Below are 10,927 nucleotides of genomic sequence, written 5' to 3' on the forward strand. Positions count from 1 at the left end.
TGCATTGGAAGGCGAAGTCTTAACCATTGGACCCCCAGTGAAGTCCCTGAGGGAGACATTATTTTTATAGATAGGGGTTGAGTGCATGGACTCGGGAGCCAGGTTGCCTGGGTTCAAATTCCAGCTCGGTCAAGGCTAGCTGTGTTACTCTGGGTGACTTACAAAACCTCTCTGTGCCTCAGTTTCCTTATCTGAAAAAGTGGGCTAATAATGCCTGCCTCAAAGTCTATTTTGAAAATCAAATGAGTTTAGTGTTTTCAACAAATGTTGCTGGAACAGCTGGACATCCACAGGCAAAAAGAGAGAGTCTAAACACAGACCTTACACCCTTCACAAAAATTAAAATGACTCATAGACCTAAATGTAAAAGACAAATACACAAAACTGCTAGACGATACCATAGGAGGAAACCTAGATGATCTTGGCTACGGCAATGATTTTTTGCATACAACACCAAGGACATTTATGAAAGAAAGAACTGGTAAGCTGGACCTCATTAAAATTAAAAACTTCTGCTCCATAAAAGACAATGTCAAGAGAACGAGACGACAGGCCACAGACTGGGAGAAAATATTTGCAAAAGACACGTCTAATAAAGAAATGTTATCCAAAATAAACAAAGAACTCTTAAAACACATCAATAAGAAAACAAACAATCTGATTTAAAAATGGGCCAAAGACCTGAACAGTCACTTCACCAAAGAAGATATACAGATGCAAATAAGCATTTGAAAAAAGACTCTACATCGCGTGTCATAGAGAATTGCAAATTAAAACAACAAGGTACTATTACACACCTAATAGAAAGGCCAAACTCCAGAACACTGACAACACCAAATGCTGGTGGGAGTGTGGGGCAACAGGAACGCTCATCCGTTGCTGGTGGGAACGCACAATGGCACAGCCACTGTGGAAGACAGTTTGGCAGTTTTGGGTTTTTCTTTTAATTTAATTAATTATTTTTTTATACAGCAGGTTCTTATTAGTTATCTGTGTTATACATATTAGTGTGTACATGTCAAACCCAATCTCCCAATTCATCCCACCACCCCCACCCCCCGCCCCGCTTTCCCCTCTTGGTGTCCATACGTTTGTTCCCTACATCTGTGTCTCACTTTCTGCCCTGCAGACTGGTTCATCTGTATCATTTTTCTAGGTTCCACATATATACGTTAATATGCGATACTTGTTTTTCTCTTTCTGACTTACTTCACTCTGTATGACAGTCTCTAGGTCCATCCACGTCTCTACAAATGACCCAATTTCGTTCCTTTTTAAGGCTGAGTAATATTCCATTGCATATATGGACCACATCTTCTTTATCCGTTCATCTGTCGATGGGCATTTAGGTTGCTTCCGTGTCCTGGCTATTGTAAATAGTGCTGCAATGAACATCGGGGTGCATGTCTTTTTGAATTATGGTTTTCTCTGGGCATATGCCGAGTAGTGGCATTGCTGGGTCATAGGGTAGTTCTATTTTTAGTTTTTTAAGGAACCTCCATACTGTTCTCCATAGTGGTTGTATCAATTTACATTCCCACCAACAGTGCAAGAAGGGTTCCCTTTTCTCCACACCCTCTCCAGCATTTGTTGTTTGTGGATTTTCTGATAATGCAGTTTGCAATTTCTTATACAACTAAACACACTCTTCCCATGTGACCCAACAATTGTCCTCCTTGTTCTTTACCCAATGGAGTTAAAAACTTATATCCACACAAAAACCTGCACACGGATATAACAGCTTTATTTATAATTGCTAAAACTTATAAGCAACCAAGATGTCCTTCAGTAGCTGAATGGTTAAACTGTGGTACATCCAGACAATGGATTATTATTCAGAAACCAGCTATCAAGCCATGAAAAGACATGGAGGAAACAAAGTGAAAGAAATCAATCTGACAAGGCTATATGATTCCAACTCTGTGACATCCTGGAAAAGGTAAAACTAAGGAGACCATAAAAAGATCAGCTGTTGTTAGGATTGGGATAAGGGAGGGATGAATAGGCAGCGCACAGAGGATTTTTAGGGCAGTGAAACTACTCTATATGATACTGCAATGATGGATGCATGTCGTTATACATTTATCCAAACCCACAGAATGTACAACACCAAGAGTGAACCCTAATGTAAACTGCAGACTGGGTGGTGATGATCTGTCAGTGTAGGTTCGTCAGGTGTAACAAATACACCGCTGTGGTGTGGGGTGTTCATAGTGGGGTAGGCTGGTGGTGGGGAGGGTGAAGGGGGTATGTGGAAACTCTGTACTTTTAGCTCAATTTTGCTATGAACCTAATATTGCTTTAAAAAATAAAGATTATTAACAATTCAATGAGTTAATATGTAAAAAGAACATTTCCCAGCATACAGTAAGCATTCTATAACTGTTAGCTTTGTTTTCATAACTTTCCCAACTCACAGCTAGGGAAACACAGCCTGCAAGTGGCAGAGTGAGGATTCAAACTGAGGTCCCCAGGACTCAAAGCCCATGTTCTTTCCCCTGTACCACGGCAATGAATGAATAGACATATTAACATCTGTGTTATTTATGTGCGTCCACATCAGGACACTCGGGGGTAGCACACGGTGTTCCTAAGAGCTCCCCTAGCCTGAACCAGGAACCAATTTCAGAAACCCGGCAAGAATGAAACACCAGAGCAACGCCCACAGTGACTCTGGCTCATGGTCACTTGTTTATTAATCTTTTACTTCTCAAAGGTCAGAATAATCCCTGCCCTGGCTCTAAGTAAAAGTAAAAGTAAAGCCCCATTCACCCTTCAAAGAAAAACGTCACAGCAGTGTCCACATAAAATAGCCCAGATGACCACGGAAAGGCCAGTTTTTTCCAGAAAATTCGTAAGCTCCTAAAGCAATCTGACTCAAGTCGAGAAGCCCCTAAGGGAGAAGGCTGGTAATAATAAATATCCCTTACAGCAACTGAGCCTTCACTATGGGTCAGCATTAAGCTAACCCCTTGGCTGGCATTGTCCCATTTAGTCCTCATCCTCACCCTATTAGGGAGGTGATGTTCTTATCCCCATTTTGCAGATTAGAAACCAGGCTGAGGAAGATGAAATAATTTGCCCAAGGCCACACGACTAATAGATAGCAGAGCCCGGAACGCTTGCTCTTAGTCACTCTGCTGGGCTGTGTCCTGGGCAGAGTGAAAAGAGCATGGACTTTGGGGCCACGCGGCTTGAGGGGACACGTGGCCTAGCAGCTGCTGGCAAGTTCCTTGGCCTCTCTAAGCCTCAATTGCCTCATCTATAAAATGGGCATAATAATAGTGCCTACCTCATAAGAGTGTGAGGATAAAACAAGCAAATTCATTTAAAGCAATTAGCCTAGTACTTGACAGGTAGTAAGTGGTTAATAAATGTTAGCCCTTATTAATCTCTCTGACTTTCCTCATCTGTAAAATGGAGGCTGGTAATAATGTGTAAGTCATAGAGTTATTGTGAGGCTTAGAGGAAATGGCACAGGTAAAGCATGATGATACTCGTCACACAGTAAGCTACCACGATATGACACTCCAGAAAGGATCGCAAATAAGCAAGCCAGTTTTTTTTTTAAAGCTCACGGAATTGCATATCTGTGTGACAGCAAGTGATGTTCAGGTGACAAGAGCACATGTTGGATATTGTTCCTCAAAATGCATTAGCCGAAGATCCTTTATTCCTTTGCATAGACATTTGCAGTGTGGATGCAGAACCCTCTCTAGGAGACTCGAAGCTAAATTCTTAGAAGAGAGTACCTGCCGAATACCAGCCCCAAAAAAGGAGCATGTCTCTGAAATGACATAAAAAAGTTTAACTTGGGAAAGTTCAAACACAGACAAAATAAAAGAAACAATATAACAAACCCCTGAGTACCCATCGTACAGCTTCCATCAACTCCTGGAAATCTTGTTTCAACTATACTCCCCCCTATAACTGTAACTTTAAAACAAACCCCAGATCTCATATCACTTCATCTGAAAACATTTTGGTGTGTATGTCTAAAAGATAAGGATTATTTTTTAAACAACACCACATACCATTGTCACACGTAAAGATTTTAAATAATAATTCCCTCATATCATCAAAGTTCAAATTTCCAATTATCTTCATAAAGTTTTTTTTAATTGCTTGTTTGTTTGAATCAAGATTCACATGTTGCAGTTAGTCAACTTCTTTTTTTTTTACAATTAATTTAATGGCAACTGGTAATCATCAAATTAGCAATAGTTATCTTCAAAAGTTATTACGCTAGTTGTGCTGTAATTTCTCGAGGTTGATCAGATACCTAGAGTCACAGACATTTCCCACATAAGATGCATTATATAAATCAGGATTGATTTATCACCAGCATTTATAAAACCAGACCTAGGGAAAGAACTAGGTCTGGGGATACATGCGTGGTCTTAGTGTAGCAAATTCTTAGCCTGCTCTGATTATTATAAAATCAGAATAGCAAGAATATTTGCAGGATGTGACTTTTAAGTATCTTTTAACCTACAGGTTTCTCTTCTATCTCTTCCTTTTTTCCCTCACAGCTCATTTGTGGGAGAAACTAGGTCATTTATCCTACAGATTTTCCACAATCTGGACTTTGTTGATTGCATCCCCATGGGGTAGTTTAATATGATACTCTGGCCTCTGTATTTCCTATAAATTGGTAAATAGATCTAGAGGCTTGAGCAAATTTGAGTTTTATTTTGGGGGGAAGGATACTTCATAGGTGGCATGGTCTTCTTTCTTCAGGAGGCATATAGTATCTTGTTGTTTCTAAAATGATACTTAAAAACATCAGAAATATATGATTATCTTTATTAGAAGTGTAAGAATATGAAAAGAGCCCATCCAGCAACAGATGAATGAAAAAACAAAATGTAGCATTTATACAATGGAATATTATTCAGCCATAAAAAGGAAGGAAACTCTGACACATGTTACAATATGATTGAACCTTGAGGACATTACGCTAAGTGAAGGAAGCCGGTTACACAAGGACAAATGCTGTATGATTCCAGTTACATGAGGTACCTAGAATATGCAAACTCATAGAGGCAGAAAGTAGAATAGAGATTACCAGCATCTAGGGGGAGGAGGAAATGGGGAGTATTGTTTAATGGGTACAGAGTTTCTGTTGGGGATGATGAAAAAGTAATGGAAATGGATGGCAGTGATGGTTGTAAAACATTGTGAATGTACTTAATGCCACTGAATTGTACACTTAATGGTTAAAATGGTAAAAATGGTAAATGTTATGTTATGCATATTTTACTGCAATAAAAAAATATCTTTAAGAGCCCAGCTATTGGAAATTCCCTGGCAGTCCAGTGGTTAGGACTTGGTGCTTTCACTACTGGGACCCAGGTTCAATCCCTGGTCAGGAAACTAAGATCCTGCAAGTCACACAGTGCAGCCAAAAAATAAAAAGTGTCCAGCTATTGCATAGAATATGGCCCCTCTTCAGTTTATATGTCGGCCTTTGTCTGAATCTGCAGCCTTACTCCTTCTGTATTGATCTGCACATAGTTGTGGGACTCCTTCCATGCTCCCAAGAATCTCACGGGCTCCGCCTGACTCCACAATGAGCCACAATCCCACCAGCCTCGAGCCCAGCATCCTAGACTATAGACATACACAAGCAGAGCTGTGGAGGCAGCTGGAGTATGTGCTTCTGGAGATATAAGGCTTGAAATTGAGCCTCTCTTTGCTACTTACTTGTCATGAGAGCTTAGTCAAATCACTTAACCTCTCAGTTTCCATTCTTATAAAATTAGGGCTATGAACTCCTACCTCACAGGGTTGTGTAAGGATGGCATGAGGTTGCATAATGGTCAAGGGCTGTACAAAGAGAGGGCTTCATGTTGTTATTATGCTTGGAGTGATTCAAAGAGGATCCAGCTAGGACATAGGTTTATCAGCTCATTGGGAAAATAATGTCTCCGGAAGTTAGTTACTTTGCAAGCTAAACTTTTCTTGACGTCATTCTTGGTGAGGACAGCAGTAGAGTCACCAGCTGTCAGTGCCAACACTGAGGGCATTCCCAGGATGTGGGATTTTCAGTGCTAAAACAGAAAGTTCCAAGCAAAATAGGACAAATTGGTCACCCAAGCCATGACCTACAAATTGCTAATGCTAGGGACTGCCTCTCAGGCTTGCTGACTACTGCCTATTTGACCTGCCTTTTCTTCTCAGCTTGGCCCCGGAACCTCTTCTTCTAAATCTCTTTGCTGGACCTACTTCCTCTGTTTGCCCTTCAGTGTTGGTGCTTCCTAGGATTTCTTCCTCCACCTTCTGCTCTTAGGATCCTACACCCCCTCCTTGGGAGATCTTGTAAAGCATCTGATAGTAAATATTTTAGGCTTTGCACGTGTCTCAACTACTCATTTCTATGACTGTAGCACAAAAGCAGCCATAGACAATGCACAAACGAAGGAGCATGGCTGTGTTCCAATAAAAATTATTTTTAAAAACAGATGGTGGGGGCTTCCCTGGTGGCGCAGTGGTTAAGAATCCACCTGACAATGCAGGAGACACGGGTTCGAGCCCTGGTCTGGGAAGATCCCACATGCCTTGGAACAACTAAGCCCATGCGCTACAACTACTGAGCCTGCGCTCTAGAGCCCGTGAGCCACAACTACTGAGCCCGTGCACCGCAACTACTGAAGCCCATGCACCTAGAGCTCGTGCTCTGCAACAAGAGAAGCCAACACAATGAGAAGCCCGTGCACCGCAAGGAAGAGTAACCCCCACTCGCTGCAACTAGAGAAAGCCCAGCGAGCAGCAACAAAGACCCAACACAGCCAAAAATAAATAAATAAAATAAATAAATTTATTTAAACAAACAAACAAATATATGGTGGGCCAGATTTGGCCCAAGGACTACAGTTTGCTGAACCCTGGCCTAAGGACTGGAATCCAAGCTTATTAGCATAACCCAAAGGCAATTGGTCCCCCGCTACTCAGGACCAAGACACCAATAGCCTGAGGCCCAAGGAGAACAGCTTCCACTGCAGCAAGCAGGACTCCAATTAGACTTGGAAAGAACTTTCTTAGCTGTTAAAATTGCCCCAAGTTGTAGGAGACAGGGGAATGTCCATCTCCTCTGGTTTGCTGACATGCCTCAGGCAAAGCCCTTTCTGGCCACTCCTAATTCTGGTTTGAAGATATCAACCTTAAATTAAATCAGCATAGATGAGTCGAGCCACTATTCCATGCAAAGCACTAAGTTAAGAGCAGGACTGTGTGTCCTCTTCCTGCAAAGCTCAGCATCTCTGCCCTGCCTGCAACGGAGGTGCAAAGACCAGTCAGAGATACGTGCAAAGTTACACAGCAAGATGGATGTAAATAACTGCTGAAGGTCACAGTCAAGGGGAGTCACAACATGCATGACTAATTATCGAGTGGAATCGTCCTGGAGGTTCAGAGGAAGAACAGATCAGAGGAGGGGTCAAGGAAGGCTTCACAGAAAGAGGCTAGGATTTGAGCCTATAATAGTAGAATTTCGACGGTCACAGCACCGCTGAGGAACATTGTGCACCTGGTGCTTTATACCCCTCTGATGTGGGTATTATTAGTCTCTTTTTATACAGAAGGAAACTGAGCCTCAAAACCCCAAGCAGCTTGGCCAAGGTCACACAGCCAGTGAGTGGCAGAACAGGATTTGAACCCAGTTAGTTTGGCCCTGAAGCCAACCAGGGCAGAGCTCCCCAGGAGGGACTGTAGCAAAGGGTGGGAAGAAGCGGGTGAAGGTCCGGGCATAGCTCCTACTGTGGCTGGAATGGGAAAGAGTGGATAGCGAGGTCTGGACTGGCTCGTGGAAGATGCTGGATGCCAGGCTGAGGAGCTTCAAGGGGTTAATTCAAGTGGAGAGCTGAGCGGGAGGCAAGTGCAGGTTAGAAGGGAGGGAGGGGACAGTGCAGGCAGGAAGGTGCTGGCAGGTTCAGCAGTAGCAGTGCAGGCAAGTCTGAGGCAGGGAGGTGATGCGGGGACTGGGTAGGAGAGACTAGGAAGGAGGATTTGTGTGGGGACTCTGCTACCAACAGCCATAGGAGCAAGTGAGGGAGGAGTTGGCAATTGATCCCACAGTTCTCCATGGGCCAGGCAGCAAGGCAAAAGCAACCCTCCAGATAGCTAAAGTTAATACAATGGCTATGGGATAGGGAGGGTGGGAGGGAGACGCAAGAGGGAGGGGATATGAGGATATATGTGTACCTATAGCTGATTCACTTTGTTATAAAGCAGAAACTAACACACCATTGTAAAGCAATTATACTCCAATAAAGATGTTAGAAAAAGAAAACAAGAAAAAGAAATACACACACACACAAAAATACAATGGCTTATGTTTATTGTGACCAGCTACTATTGGTGAGTACTTGACATATATAAACTCATCTTATCCTCACAACACTCTTAGGAGGTAGGGTTTATTATTCCCATTTTTTTCAGGTAAAGGAACTGAGGCACAGAGAGGTTAAGCAACTTGGGCAAGGCTATGCAGCTGGTAAATGGCAGAACTGGGATTTGTTTTTCGTTGTTTTTGGGTTTTTTAAAAATATTTATTTATTTAAGCTGCGCCAGGTCTTAGTTGCGGCATGTGGCATGTTCCCTGACCAGGGATCGAACCCGGGCCCCCTGCATTGGGAGTGCAGAGTCTTACCCACTGAACCACCAGGGAAGTCCAGAGCTGGGATTTGAACCCAGACAGTCTGGTTCCAGAAGCCTTGCTCTTAATCACTTTGCTATCCTACATCTGTTGAGGTAATGCTTTCAAGAGGAAGCAGGATTCCCCAACCTCAAGGATAAAGCAGGAGAGTGATGGCGATGGCAGGGTTTTTTGCCGGGTGGCATTGCCCAGTCAGACCTCAGGTCCCTGCTGCTACCTTGAGCCGGTTGCCTCTTACCATCAGGCAGGGAGCCTGAGGCGTGCTGCGCTGGGGCCTGCACTGACCCGGCCTACACCTCCAGGCAGAAGGGCACCTGGAGCCCAGGGCTGTCTCATCAGAATGGAGCAGGGGAGCATGGGCAGGCCACCCCATAAGTGGCAGCAGCTGGTACAAGCCACAGAGAGGGGCTGGCAGGGGAAGACCCAGCCCCAGTACTACAGCTTCACCAGGTTCGGGAGAAAGAATTCCACTCCCACCTCAAATATGAAATTCAGAAACATCACCTTCTCTGCGGCCCTGGACACAAAGGAGTCAGTACTAGGGGGACAGGGATAGGAGTGGTAATGAAACAAGCATGGAACATCAAACCCAAACAGGGAGTATTGCCCCAGCAGGAAGGCCAACCCCGTAAAGGCCCGCAGTGCCACGTGGGCAAGGTTGATGGCCAAGACTCTGTGTGACCTCAGGCTGAGGTCCTGGGCTGCAGCCTCAAGGCATTTGAGGAGAATCCTCTCTCCCGCCAGGAGCTGTCCCTCTAGGAAGTGAGAAGACTCCAGGAACCCCAGTCTGAGTACCTGTGGACACAGAAATCACAAGGTTTAAGGGAGGAATTGAGGTGAGGGAAGGAATAGGGAGGGAAGGCGGGGGGGGGGGGGGGCGCGGATAAATATAAAGCCCCAGCAGCCAGATATTTGCATAACTATTTCTGGCCCACAGCAAGAACTCCAGCTCCATCTGTGCCTGATACCCAGGCATGCCACTTGCTGCCTGACAAGGACAAGGAGAACAAACTGGCAGAGAAAAGGACATTGAGGAAGAAAGGATGGAAGCAGCAACTCTCCAAGTTTCTCCCCAGCACAACCCCAAATTAACCAAGACAGTCTGAACACTTACACTGCAATTAGGCTTCCGCAGAAATGTTCCTGACTAATGGGCTTTTGAACCTTCCAACCGTCCTGGGCATTTTTTTTTTTTTCAGACTTACAAGGCACCAGGCCTGTTTTTCTCAACATGCCACAGCAGACTATTCATAACTTAGATTGTTTCTCCTCCAGGTTCCGGGGTCACATATAACTTTTGTCACCATGCCAGGATGTGGAAGAGGCAAGTCTCACAGCCCCCATTCTTGCCGCCCATTGCAAAAATCTTATCTAACTTTACATGTCTGTAGCTTCTAATCCTAGGAATTACTGAAAAGCTTGCCAAGGCATAGTTTAGAGGGGGGTATTGACACCCCTTATCACCATCAGCCCCCTCTTTCAGCCTCCCAAATGCGAGTACAATCTAAATAGAGCAGCAGCATGCTTACTGTGCAAACTCAGGGGCAAGACAGGACCCCAGCCGTCACAGCTGACTTGATCGTCTTCCCTAGTCCCCTCCTAAACAGAATCCTGGAGCTGCCCCTGGAACCTCTCTCTATTTCCCTTAACTTTCAAAAAGACAAGCTGTCCACATGAGTGAATGAGGGTTGAAGTTTCTGGTTGCCGGGGCTTTAATACAATGGATGAGAGCACAGTCTCTCAGGAGAACTTTGAAAATAGGGCAGAGATCTATCTGTGCAGGCCCAGGTTTCTCAACCTCAGCTTCAACCTCAGCACATTGACATTTTGGACCTGATAAGTCTCCGTTATAGAGGACTGTCGTGTGCACTGAGGGAAGTTTAGCAGCATCTCTGGCCTCTATTCACTAGATGCCAGTAGCAACCCCCCTTCCACCCCGAGTCATGACAATCAAAAATGTCTCCATTGCCAATGGTCCATGGGGAACAAACTTGAGAACCTGGTCTAGGCTAAGCAAAGTGTTTTCCTGTTTGGAGGCAGGGGATGAAAACGTTGACCTCTAGATTCTAAGATCCAAAAGGAAAAACTCCAAGAGGGGTAAACAAGATGCTGTGACAGGCTAGAAGTCAGGGAGTAGAGCAAAGACCCCGTATCATAGGAAATTGTGATGCCCCAGCCAGCCAGCCAAGGTCACGTAACAAGGACCCTGCAGAGTCAAGAGTAGTGAATCCCCAGGTTTTCAGCAGCTACAGGCCTTATCATGCAAATCAG

The 10,927-nt window shown here is 44.4% G+C and overlaps 1 non-coding gene across 1 annotated transcript; it reads right to left on the bottom strand.

Moving 5' to 3' along the window:
• Nucleotides 1-4,333: 4,333 nt before the first annotated feature.
• On the bottom strand, nt 4,334-4,465 carry LOC115856212 (small nucleolar RNA SNORA72). The gene has a single exon (XR_004040735.1). It is a non-coding gene; the product is annotated as a small nucleolar RNA SNORA72 (small nucleolar RNA).
• Between the last annotated feature and the right edge of the window lie 6,462 nt (nt 4,466-10,927).

Source organism: Globicephala melas, chromosome 20, assembly GCF_963455315.2.
Source record: "Globicephala melas chromosome 20, mGloMel1.2, whole genome shotgun sequence".
Taxonomy (NCBI): domain Eukaryota; kingdom Metazoa; phylum Chordata; class Mammalia; order Artiodactyla; family Delphinidae; genus Globicephala; species Globicephala melas.